General features: G+C 33.9%; 1 pseudogene; it reads left to right on the forward strand.

Annotated features, from left to right (window-relative positions):
- The first annotated feature begins 3661 nt into the window (after positions 1 to 3661).
- Positions 3662 to 12957, forward strand: part of LOC149235622 (uncharacterized) — a 58613-nt pseudogene continuing 49317 nt past the window's right edge.

Here is a 12957-nt window from a genome sequence, read left to right on the forward strand (position 1 = left end):
GGATATCGTAGCCATTTTTGGAAAGTCAATTTTGACTCTGAATTATTGTACTCTATATATGTTGAACACTTGATGATAACAATATGAATATTTGATCAAGGTTTTCCCCATCTTGGGGTTTTTTCCTAGCTTGAGCCATATCATTGTGTTCTATTATCTTTTCTTTCTCTCCTCATTTACTGTCTATGTTCTTTCCTCAGTAGTTGTCAATGTGATTATGAATTTCTAATGGAAGTAAACTTGAATTGATATATGGGCTAATGAAGAAAAATGAAGTAACTTTCCTAAGGAAAGAACATGTTAACCTAAAATTAACAGCAAATCATTTCACCAACACTCTTACAAATTGAGTGGTAAAAAAATATTCTTCCCTTCGAGTTGTGGCTTAAAATCATCACAATCCAGTTTAAAATTTCTCCAATTTTCATCTAGTGAAAAGGTTTGAGTACATTCTAGACTGAGAGAGATGTTGCATGATGAGGAAAAATATTCAGGATTAATTTTAGGAAACTTAGAAGACAAGTTTTATAACATTGGTAAACAATTTAACCAACAGTTGGAGGTAGAATCCAAATTTTGGCAAATTAATTTGGGGATTAAGATATTTGAATATTGGATTTTAGAATCCTTAGCAAACATGAAGTACATTGTTAAGAAATTCCCTCCTTCCCTATTGTCTCTTCCAAAATATGAAATTAAAAATCTGGTTTTCAGTAAACTAGATATGTTTTTAACATTTTCGTATACATTTTTCAATGATTAAATGCCTATTTAAAAATTTGACCTCACTTAAGATGGATGTTTTGAAGTTGCACTTTTTGACATTTCTTATCCTTACCTAAAATCTCAAATCTATCTTTCAATACATTTTACGTAGGCTTTCTATATCCCTGTTTTAGTGATCAAATGTTAATATTTCTGGCATCCACTGTCTTGTAGTTTCTAATTATTTCTTGTGTTTTTCTCCAACAACACCTGTAAATGAACAAGGTTGAGGTAGTAATTGTATTATGATACTTCAATGTCAATCCATGTTACTGCAAGCATAAATTTCTTATCAGGAAAAATATTTTACCTCATCATGATCACACGTTAAGTTTCTAAGGTCTCAAACTGGTGAAATAATGCCCTGTTAGAAGCGGGATAATTCTACCAATTCCTATCTTAAAAGGGATTTTCATTATATCTTCATTTCATCTCCAACAACATCTTTAAGACAAGTAATATTCTTACAACACCCTTCACTTAAATGGAAATATATGTGACTGGAAGTTCTTTTTCTTGGTTAGGAACAAGATTTTCCAACTCACAAAATGGTGAGTTTTTCTGGGGTCTCAAAGGTGAACAAATGTGTTGTTATAAGGGGGATGATTCTTTAAATGCTATTGATAAAAGGGATCTAATTTTTTTTCAGATCTAGACATTTTTTTCCATTCCTCCTACTGAATTCCTGGAAATTGAATATTTCAAGTTGGCAATTTCTTCTAATCTCTCCAATAGTCTTAAAATTTATTTTCTTAAGATAAAGGTTCCACTGATTTATCTTTGGTTTATTAATAATTACATAATTTAGGCTTGCGGGCCTAATGTGTTGACCACTTAAAATTCTTTGGTTACGTTAAAGTTACTTCCACACCTCAACCTATTGTCATGTTCCAATGCTAAGTTTTCACTGGAAGCCCTCGCAATATTTCACCTCAAAGGGGGAAATCGATGAGTCAATGGGAGAATACATCTATTGGTAGTTCATGCATATCAAGTGGGTTTCATCCCAACAACCTCTCATGTATACTATGGGATTTTATGTTAAGAATTTTTTTGTAGATTCTTGACAATTTCATTCTTTGTCTAGACTACCCACAACAACATTGGTCATATGGCCATAGGATTCCCCTTCCATTTGTGATTGCACTCTCACAGTGATGAGTTGATAAATATCATCAAATTCAATGAGAGGAAAATATTAATTATCATTTGTCATGGAAGCTGCAATAGTGATGTCAATTGCTTTGGAAAATGGAGGATTAAGTTCCTTCTAAATAGTAATGTCAAGCCAGTGCTCAATACAGGGAAGTGTATGTATTGTGATGGAAAAATTAGTGACATGGATTAATAATAACAAATGCATGCTTAGATTTTTTTTTTTTTAACACACCAGGTAATACAGTTGCATTACTAATGGAACATGTTGGGCATGGATGTGATGAAAGATTTGGGTTTGGGTGCATTTAGTAATGTGTTGCGCGCATTGGGTATGGATGAAATGAATTTGAATGTCCATATTATTGCTAAAACTCATTAATATTTTGGAGAGGTTCACATCTTGTTTTTCCATGTTCTTTATTTGTATGCTAGGCAATTGACCTCAACCAGGTAATGATCAATCATTGTCAAAATATTGGGTATCCATAGGAACTCAAGATTCGACTATTACTCAAGAAAATCTATGTTCTCAAAGGGGTGGTTCTCCATGTTCAAATAATGGTCAAGAGAAAAGTGGACTTGCATCTTATCTAGATCCAGCATGTGCTAAGACCACAATATTTTGTCAATTTTCTTATGGATAATATACAATAGTTGGTGTAAGTTTTCAAGAGTCCATCTCCAAATCTAGAATTTGGGCCAATAAAAACTTCTAGGACAACATGTGGTGCCTTACTAATAGAATGAGAGTTTCCAATTGTTCCTTCTCAAATTCTTATGCTATAAATCTCACTGTGGTTATTTGTTTTTAGATTTTCGCAGGCTTCTATTAGAAAATACATTTCAACTTATTTACAATCTGATACAATTAATAAGGCCACGAGGTATTTTTTCTTTGTTTTATATATGTATCTATGTAGTTGCCTTGTGACAGAATGAACTTGTTTCCTTCTTATGATGTCGCCACTTTGCAGAATAGACTATTGAAATGGATGGATGTGAATAGAATTTTCATATTATTACAATTTCTCAAAATAATTAGTTGGAAATATGAAATTAAATAGTTTGTTTCCACCCATGGGGTGACATAGGTAATTATATTTGTGTATAACAAATGAACACAAAACTAGCTCAATGGGACTATATTGCAACCAATGTTATACAAAGTAGGAGTGCAAAAGCAACTTCTAAATCTATGTCGATGTTTGATTGCATGGCTGACAACGATTCATCCTTCTAATCAAATTTCCATTGGAGTTAGTGTTGAAGCTTCTTGACAATAATCAGATAGAAATTAGAGTCCCCACTGGAAGTTTATTATTATTTATATTTTTTACATTATTGATGTAATGTCAGGTTTTTTTATGAGGCCAAATGTTCAATTATGGATCTATTGGGGTATTACTTTGATGTTGGTTACTTATAGAATTTCAATCAATTTAATAGTGTCTGTGGTTTATTTGGAATTTGGTATAAAAAAATCAATACTTGTTTGAGGAATAAAAATCCCAAAAGGAAGTAGTGAGTCTACTTGGTTTATTTGGAATTTGGTATAAAAACTAGCAAAGGAAGCCCAATTGTTGTTTGAAACAATGAGCGGAAGATTTCTTCCCAATGCAAATACTTATACCATACTTATATCTAGATGGTGCGAAGCAAAGAATCAGATAGAGGCAGGAAACTTTGGAATGAGATGGTTGATAAAGGATTCAAACCCGATCTTTTCACCCACAAGATTATGTTGGGGGGTATCTTTGAGGGTTGAAACAAGGAGGAGGCCCTGAAGCTCTTCTAATTAATGAAAAAAATGGTCCTTATCCTAATTCTAAAAGCTGCACTATTTTTATTCGTGCCCTTTCCAAATTACAGAGGATAAAGGAAGCCTCAAAATTATTTGTTGAAATGTGGGAACATCGCTTCCCACTTCATGCTATTGTTTACATCTATTTAAGCATTGGTTATGGAACTAAGAAGAAGCATGATAAGGCTTATAGGTTGTTACAGGAAATAAAAGGGAAAGGGGTTCATCATGAATGTTGGACTTCTAATGTTCTAATCAAAGTGATGATGGTTCTTAAAAAACCAAATGAAGCCACTAAAATTTTTGAGGAAATGAGCCAATGTGGGTTTCAACCTACCATTCACACCTACACGATGATGATGAAATTGTATTTCCATGCAAGGAAACCTAAGATGGGTTTCACTATATGCGATCAAATGGCTCGGAATGGTTGTTTCCTTGATGTTAATTCTTACATTGTTCATTGGAGGGCTAATCAGGGAAGGCAGATGTGAGGAGGCTTTCTCCTATATAGAAATCATGATTGACAAAGGTATCAAGGCTTTGTGTTTTGATTACTACAAATTCCTCACAGGTTTTTAAGAGGTAGACATGATAATCTTTAAGAACTTTTACTGAAGGTGAATCATGCAAGGAAGTTGGATATATCATACATGTTCCTTAGGCGCTCATAGAAGATGAAAAAGGTTCAAAATAAGACATGTTTTGAGTAAATGGTTGAGTTATACCTTTGCCACCAGCTCTTTGATATTAGGGGTCATGTATATGTCTTGTATTTTGTGCTATGTTGTCCCATACAAGCTAGATATTATGAAGATATGGATAGATATTAAGGGAAAACCATTTTCCTAGAAGATTTGATTTTACAAGTAAATGCTTTGTTTAGGGATAAATTTGAGGATTATTATATCTTGTCAGGTTAAGTGGGTTTGATTCCCATGGAAATGGAGTTTCAAGTTTCAATGTACTTTTTAGGAACTGATTCATGAAATCCAACCATTCTTAGAATATCATATAAACCATATTTATATTTCGACATGTTGTATAATTACAAAACATTGCTATATGTAAATATTTCTTCTTAAAATCACAATACAGGCAAGCTTTTGATTTAAACCCAAATGGCTAGATCCTTTCCGCTATTAACCTTCAATGTAATGTTCTCATATGTAGCATGATTTTTGGATCAAATGCATCAATATTAGGGTAAATTTCTTTTCTTTTGAATTTTTTTATATTTTTTTGGTGCAATATGATAAGGAATTAGAGTTTTTGGTCTTTCTACAATTGCTACCTTATTTTTTCAACTTTCCATAGCTCTCTATCATTGGTTGTATAGAACAAAATGTTTGTCTATTTGTTTCTCATTACAGGTGAAAGAGTAGGGTAACTTCATCTATCGAAAGACATGAACGAAATTTAGTTGTTGCTGAATCGGGTTGGTATCATCAATGTAATTGGTGTGACTAAGAGGGTTTGTTTTTGGTTGGAGAAGATGACGGATGTGGATCATTGGAGACAAAATTTGTATGGCTCATCAGTTTTATAAAGGGTTATTTTCCATAGAGAGGAGATTAAGATCTTGATGATTTTGATGATGGAGAAGTGAGTTTTGACACTCTTCAGACCAGAGAACATGACTCAATGAAGACGTTCTTGGAAGCTATATCAACATAAGGAGCACCAGTGAAGTTAGATGAATCAAAATGTATAGAGAGTTTGAGTTCATATGCATTTATAGTTGGGTTTAAGAGCTTGAGTAGTTTTGTGACATGTAGAATATAGATACCATCCAGCCTTATGGTTGGACCCCTTACAGAAAATAAAGCGAGTCAAGGCAAGGAGAAAATCAAATTTTGGGAAAGAATACTCAGCATCAAATTCCAACACTAAAATAGTGATCAGGCCTTGTTCAGGGAATTTTATAATTTAGAAAAACAGGTCCTCACTCGAAGTATACAAAGTAGTTCAAACAACTGCAAATTAGAGTGAATGTAATGTCTCCTCTAAGCTTGAGAATAATGAGTATGTGGTAAGTTGGTAAGTTATTTACCATTTTGTTATATTGGGTTTGTCATAAAATAAAATGATAACATAAGAATAAAATGTGCACTTACTAGAACTCCTAATAAAAAACAACTGGGGCAATGAACCAATGAGTGGGGAAGTAGGGAGTCATAAATTAATAATATTTTATTGGTTGGAAAGTGTCATTACTAAATTCTATGACTCTCCATTATTTTTGCAAGCTTATTGTACGTTCATGCGTAATCTTCATTGAAGGGTCAGGGAAGGAGTTTGTTCCACCTTTGGGAAAATCATTCACATTTTGATGGTTCGGCTGTGGTTGGGTATGCTGGTGCTCAGAATGTATTGTGACAAGGTTGAGTATGATGTTATAGTTTCACTTCCATGAATGAATGTAGAAGCCAAGATGGATTTTATGGGTAATGACTAAGTAATAACTAATCATATTTCCTAATTTGAGCAATATAAATTCCCTGGCTAGCCTAGACTGGGGAATTGAAGAGGAAGGGGTTCGCCTCTTTGCCTATTTTATTTTTCTGCTTTGAAGTTTTTGAAGACCCATTATTTCTGTCCCCTTGACTTCAAATGGAGTTCATACTTTTCAACAAATCCCTTCCTTTCCTCTCAAGAAACTGAGAAATGTTTCAAACCATGAAAGAATAATTTATTTAACAAGTCAAAAAATAGTACACATAAAGGGAATATCTCATAATTCAATCCTTCTTGAACAACTTCTTTTAAAAGGAAAAATGGAAAAAAAATCAAAGGAATGGCATTGACATAAAAAATCATTCAAATGTCTCATTTTCATGTTTATCTAGTTGCATTTATCTCATGACACGTTCAATTGGGGTTTGTACCTTTTTAGGAAACCCATCCATTTCTCTCAACATTATTGGTTGCAGTGAGGAAAAATGTTGCTACATTGTGAAAGAATAATTTAGATAGCAAGTCACAAAATGGGAACATCAGTATCTCATAATTAAAATCTTATGGGACATCATATTTTACAAGGGAATATTGAGAAGATTCAATTGCATCATTTGAATCTTCATCTAGTGGCATGCTATACTGATAAGACATCTAGTGAACAAGTATTATTGTTGTACATAGTAAACTGTTGTACTTTTGGGTGACTTGTTTGAAACCGACCGTTCACCTTTTTTATTATATTATATTGCAGACATGAGTGCCATGTTTTAGGGCCTGTAATATATTCTCAAGAAGCCCTTGGGCTATAGTCATGGGTTTTTTACCCGTTTGACATCCGTTTCTCCTCTTGGAGCGATATCCACAACTATTATATTTGTCCATTTTCATCATCTTTCCCCAACATGTTTATGTCTAATGTGACTCTTATTTTACAGAGGCCAACATGAATGAAGAAACTTATGAGCCATGGAAATTCCAATAATAGTTCATTCCCGTGCCTACTATTTTCTATGGACATCTTTATTTCCAATTTTTAAAGTTGCCAAAACTGTTGAGATGCATCAGACTATTCAAACTTCCATTGCATGGAAATCCTATGGTGTGGGAGAATCATCCATAATTTGTCTCTAGATCATACCCTTCAGGTCATCTTGCCTCCAGTGGATCTCTCTTATGCCTAGTATTGTCTAGAAGCAGCTATATTTCTAATTTCTGGTGTTCCCAAAATTGCTTGTATGAAATAGACTACTCTAACTTCCACTACATGCCAAGCCTATGGTGTGGGAGAATCATCCAAAATTTGTCTCTATATCATCCTTTCATATCATCTTGCTTCCAATGGATCTCTCCCTTTTTTTCCATTAGGATATTTTCTCTCATAGTGTTCCACTTCCTTGAGAGTAGACAACTCATGGGAACTTCCTGCTTAAATGGAGAGGACTCTTGACAAGGAATTTGTCACTACTTTTCTCCATGTGCCTTAGATATAAATTAGAATGGGTTCAACCCCTTCGAGTAAAACATTATCTCTCTAGTTCCTCATGTTCATTATCCTAGAACAAACACAATATATTTTCATTGGTGCTTATCTTTCTTGAATTTTGACATGCTTCTACACTTTGTTTTTAAGTGGGGAGCCCGTCCAATCATTTTTTGCCATTCGTTTATGTAAAACTTTGTTAAACAAAAATGATGGTCAATACAAAGGCCCCAATTACACATAGGCCAAGATTTATCTTGTATTTCTTTGAAAGTGGTATAGCTACAACTACTGTAGGAATGAAGCACGATTTCCTCTTAAGTACGTCTATTGACATTGCATTACGATTGTAGTTTAACAAGATTTTGTACTTTAGGCTTTTTGTACTTTAGTACTTCATCACTTTTGGGTGAATTGGTCCAAAGTGGTCATTCGCTTATTTTATTGTATTTTATGGTATACATGGTCAAACTTATCACTGCCTCTCAATTGTGTACTCTAATATATAGATAATGCAAATAAGCGGGCAATAAATGTGTGGAGTTCTGGTAATCTTTTCTCATATTTGCATACTTTGTTTTTGTTTTCTTTTTTAGAGTTCTATATAACAACTTTATTTTGATATCCATCGCACTAGAAATTCTTCTTGGGCATCAATACCCTCCTCTCTTGATTTTTAATCAGTTTGCTTATTCTTGTCCTCTCTTCACTTTATTTTCATTAGGTAGTTGATACTAGAGTTGCAATATAGCTTCACCCAATTCTTTTAGAGAATTTGTGGTATGCTTAAGCTTTGAGACGTTCTTTTATTCGCTAAATTATCAACTTCATCACTCAATATGGATTGGGGTACCTTTTTATGAATGGTGACCTTCCATAGCTCAACCCTATGCATGTAGATAAATCATCCATAAACTTGTTGCAGGTGTTTCTCTTAGCAATTTTGTTGTGACTCTATCTTCATGAATGAAACATTCAGATAAATTACCCTAGATTAGGAAATTTTGATGGTATATTTTTAGCGAGCTTTAGGAGCCCATACTCAAGATGGGAATACTCCTGGTCCAGTAGGGTATTGATAAATATAGCATCATGTTGTGGTAGACAATATTAAAAGAAATTTGAGGGGGGCTAACACTTGAATGCTTCATGCCACGGATCCATTGTTATCCTCAATTTCATATGTTCCAAAGTTTATGGGTCAAGCATAGGTGTAGCTTTATGTTTGTCATCAACATCACTGTTGCAAACATGGAAATGAGTATACTCACTTTTTGGTTGATCAATTATGAGTTTGCAGAAGTCATCTTGTTTTCCTAGATATTGGTTAGTTCTTCTAATATGGCAAGATTATTCATCTTTAATAAGGATGCCTTCAACAAATGGAATGGAGCTTTCTACCTTTGTCTCATATGGTTCACAACATGGCTTGATGATATGATAAACCCTCTCTTCTTCCTCATTAGAGTCCATGTAATATGTAGGATAACTGTCAAAGTGAAAAATATAGGATCTTGCACTATCCTGTTCAAACTTAATAGGCAATGCCGATTGGAGATGCACATCATTATGGGTGCCAAAGTTTCTACCATTTTCAAAATCACTGATAGGCATGTTGGTCTCTTGAACCTTAGGGGATCTTCAGGATTTCCCTTCATTAATGAGTGTCTTATTAGTCTCATTCTCAGGGAAAATTCACCTACAGTTTCATCCATTATCTTGATATGTGCTCAGGATTTTGTCATATGTTGGTTGAATTTCCAGTGTAGAAAAAAGGCATGGCATGATACCCATGTCATCATGTGCTAAGTCTTCTCGGGTGATTGCAATATTAGTAGAAAGATGTTTCCTACCCTCATGCTGATATTCCTCCTTTGCATTTAGTACATCTTCTCACACTACCAATTATATGGAAATATAGATTGTTTTCAAGGGGGAATCAAATGAAGAGAAATGTAGCATATCCCTCTCCAAGTGTAGCAAGTCAATTGAGTAGGCCAAAAAACTTGTAGGAAATTGTTCTTTGTCTTCTTCAATAGGGCATTTATTAGCGCTACCTAAAAATGAGTACTAGATAAACTAAAGCATCCAAATGTTTGCATTTCACAGTATATCTCAGGAACTAACCTCTCTGTATGTCTACCACACTCATCATCGCCATCAAAATGTAGCGTAGGTGTAATATTTATGTTTTGCTCAAACTCAGAATGCAATTTTGAGCTACCAAATGTGTTTCCGTGAATGCCCATAGCTTTATTACCCTCACTTAGCCTTTTACATGATCTGTTTACATACATGTTAATGAGGATTTCCTATTATTGTATTATTCTTTGCTTCATTTTACCCTAGATTTACCTTTGCCATTTTCTACGAGTTATGTTTGCACTCCCACATTGTACTCGTACTAGTTGTATATTTCAATCACATTGACCTATTTATTGTCATTCGTTGGATATATGAAATTATATTATCTCACTTTCTATTGATCAAAATACACTTCTCTAACTTGAGAAGTGTGTTCAAGTTTCAGTGCATCTCCAAATAAATTATCATTAGATGTGTTTAGGGCTTCATCATATATGTTGCCTGAATGTTCTTCTAGTCAAAAGTAAGAAAAATGTTGCACATTCCATTAATCATAGTCTGAGCACTACAGGTGGTTTATACACTAGTGAGAAAATAGAAAGTGGGGTCTTCATCATTAAGGGCTTGTAATCCTGTGCAGTGGTCTTTATGGCAATCATTTTTTACTTGAATTTTCTATGAAATCATAAATAGGTGCCTCCTCATTGACAAAGATCCATCTTGTTATAGTTTTTGATTTCTCACTATCTACAGTCATACTAAGGTAAGAATCTAAGGTTTGATCTTCTTGTGAATCTGGGATGTCTTCTTACGGATACCCCCATTCTTCTGTTATGTCTAGTTGCAACAAGCCTTTGGACAAAAGGATGGGATGATTGATGTTGAAAGGGTCTTGGTGAGCTTTCAACAACCCATATTTCAAATGGAATTGGTTTATTTATAGTCCTAAAATTATCTTCTATTGTTGCAAATGGAGTACAATGGGATAACTTCAAGCCTCTACCCTCACCAACTGACAATGTTTTCCCTAATCAATGTTTCTAGTTCATAGTTTGGACTTAGGATATTAATATTTTACAGACACATTCAATGTGCCCTCTCTAGGTTGAGGCATCTATTTTATAGTAAGATGTTGAATCATTTCTGCAAATTTCATCTCAACTTGTATAAAATTATATGAAGCTTGTGCATGCATCATCCCTTGATAATTTTCTTATTGTGCATTTTTCTTTCATTGTTATTTCCAGCCCGCTCTTATCTCTAGTCACAGTAGTAATTAAATTACTATTGATCTAAAAAACTTATTTGGTTCCTTGACATGAAATCATCTTCCAATATTGACATAAATTAATTAAAACAAAGGAATGCACCTTCTTTAGTTGCTTCTTTTTGTTCATTTAATTTGATGTTGTTTATTATAGTAATTTTCTAGCTTTAATTTATGCTATGTAAAATTTTATAGATGACAGTGTTTAGGTGGTTCTTTCTTCAATGTAAATTATTATTTTTGTTGTACTTTGCCTTTTACAATGATGCTTAAGATGAGCAAAACCATCTCTACATGGATTACTTATTCAATCTCACAATTATCATTTTTTTGGGTATTTCTCGGAAGATTCCTAGACATGAGAGCCTTGGAAGTGGATCTAGTTCACACTTTCTATTATGAGAATTTGTGTTCTTTATAGCACATTCACATATAACTGGATTTGTGGTAATTTTATTTTCTTTTTAGATTGTTTTATACGCTTTATCTATTGAAATTTTATCGTGTGTCATCAAATCGCTGCAAACAACTGCAACAGATCTGTGGCAAATTCTCGTGCTTACCTAGACTAAGCTTATTTATCTTGACAAGGTAATGGCACAGCTGAGGAAAGAGAAACGATACTTTGATTCACCAATATAATATTTTGGGAAAGCCATTTCTCTTCATTTTCCTTGTAATTGTTTTTCCTCTCTTTTTGACATTCTGATAATCATATTGTTAGCTAGGCCACTGAACTTTGCCAAAGGGTAGGCAATTATTCATTTGTTAATATTGCTTTCTATGGGAAATAATGATTTGCGGTCATGCCAATTTTATTTGGTCAATGATGGTCGTCACCAACACTTCATTAGATTCCTTGACAACAAAGAAATATTTGCAGAGCAACGTGCTATGGTAGCTTTTGTGTTTCTTGTTATTATGGGTTTTAGTGCATTAAGAAGTAGTGCTTGGTTTTATGGATTTGGCTAAGTTGAGTCATTCCAGTTTTGATCTCTTCATTATACTCCCAAACACACCTCTCATAGAAGCACTATCTCACATCATTGCAAATTTAGTCCTTGTAGAGCCAATGACTAATTCCATTGATTATAGCTTGCTCGAACAATGTCTGCAATTTCTTGAATATTAGTCTGATTGTACACAGTAGGTTCACATATCTGATCTGTACTGCCAGTTTGTAATCCCTCTAGAGTCTAGATGAATGCAATCAACTCTTGTTCATGCTAGTATGGCCCTGATTAACTTGTACACTTTTCTCTTTGTTATGAGCACTCAACTAGATCATGAAAGGTTTCTTGGTCAACTATACACCATCACATAACTTCCAAAACCTGATGAAATATTTTCCATTAGTTAAGGGATACTTGATGGACAAGTTCATCAAGTTAGTCATATGATGTAGATGCATAGGCATATCATTTAATTTCCTTACAACTCGATGGGAGATCAGTCTCTTAGCATTATAGATCAGTCACTTACCATTTTACTCTTAAGAATTGGGGTATGTTTTGTTGAAATAGTAAATTGCTATATAGTATATAAGTATTCAGTAATATTACTCATTTAGTATAATTTCTACTTTTATTTGGATCTCATCTCTCATGTCAATTTTCAACAACTATTGAATGACACGTTACTTCTCGATGATCAATGTACATGGACGAATCCATGAGATTGGATCCTATCACTGTGATGCCCCACTCCTTATGTGCCCTAATAGCCACAAATGTTGGGGAAAATCGAGCTTCTGAAAATTTATTGACATTGATATTTTCCCATCTTTATGTGGACTAAGTTAGGTGAGTGGTCCATCTTACATTTCCTGTTTCATTGTGATTGATTGCTTGTACTAGATATTGCTAGTCTGCACTATATTTTGGGATGGAACTTAATGCTCATGGTGATGATTTATATACATTTCTTGCGTCTCATTTATTT

The sequence above is a fragment of the Pinus tabuliformis genome, chromosome 8 (genome assembly GCF_031772625.1).
Source record: "Pinus tabuliformis cultivar Carrire ecotype Pingquan chromosome 8, CPIR1, whole genome shotgun sequence".
Classification (NCBI taxonomy): domain Eukaryota; kingdom Viridiplantae; phylum Streptophyta; class Pinopsida; order Pinales; family Pinaceae; genus Pinus; species Pinus tabuliformis.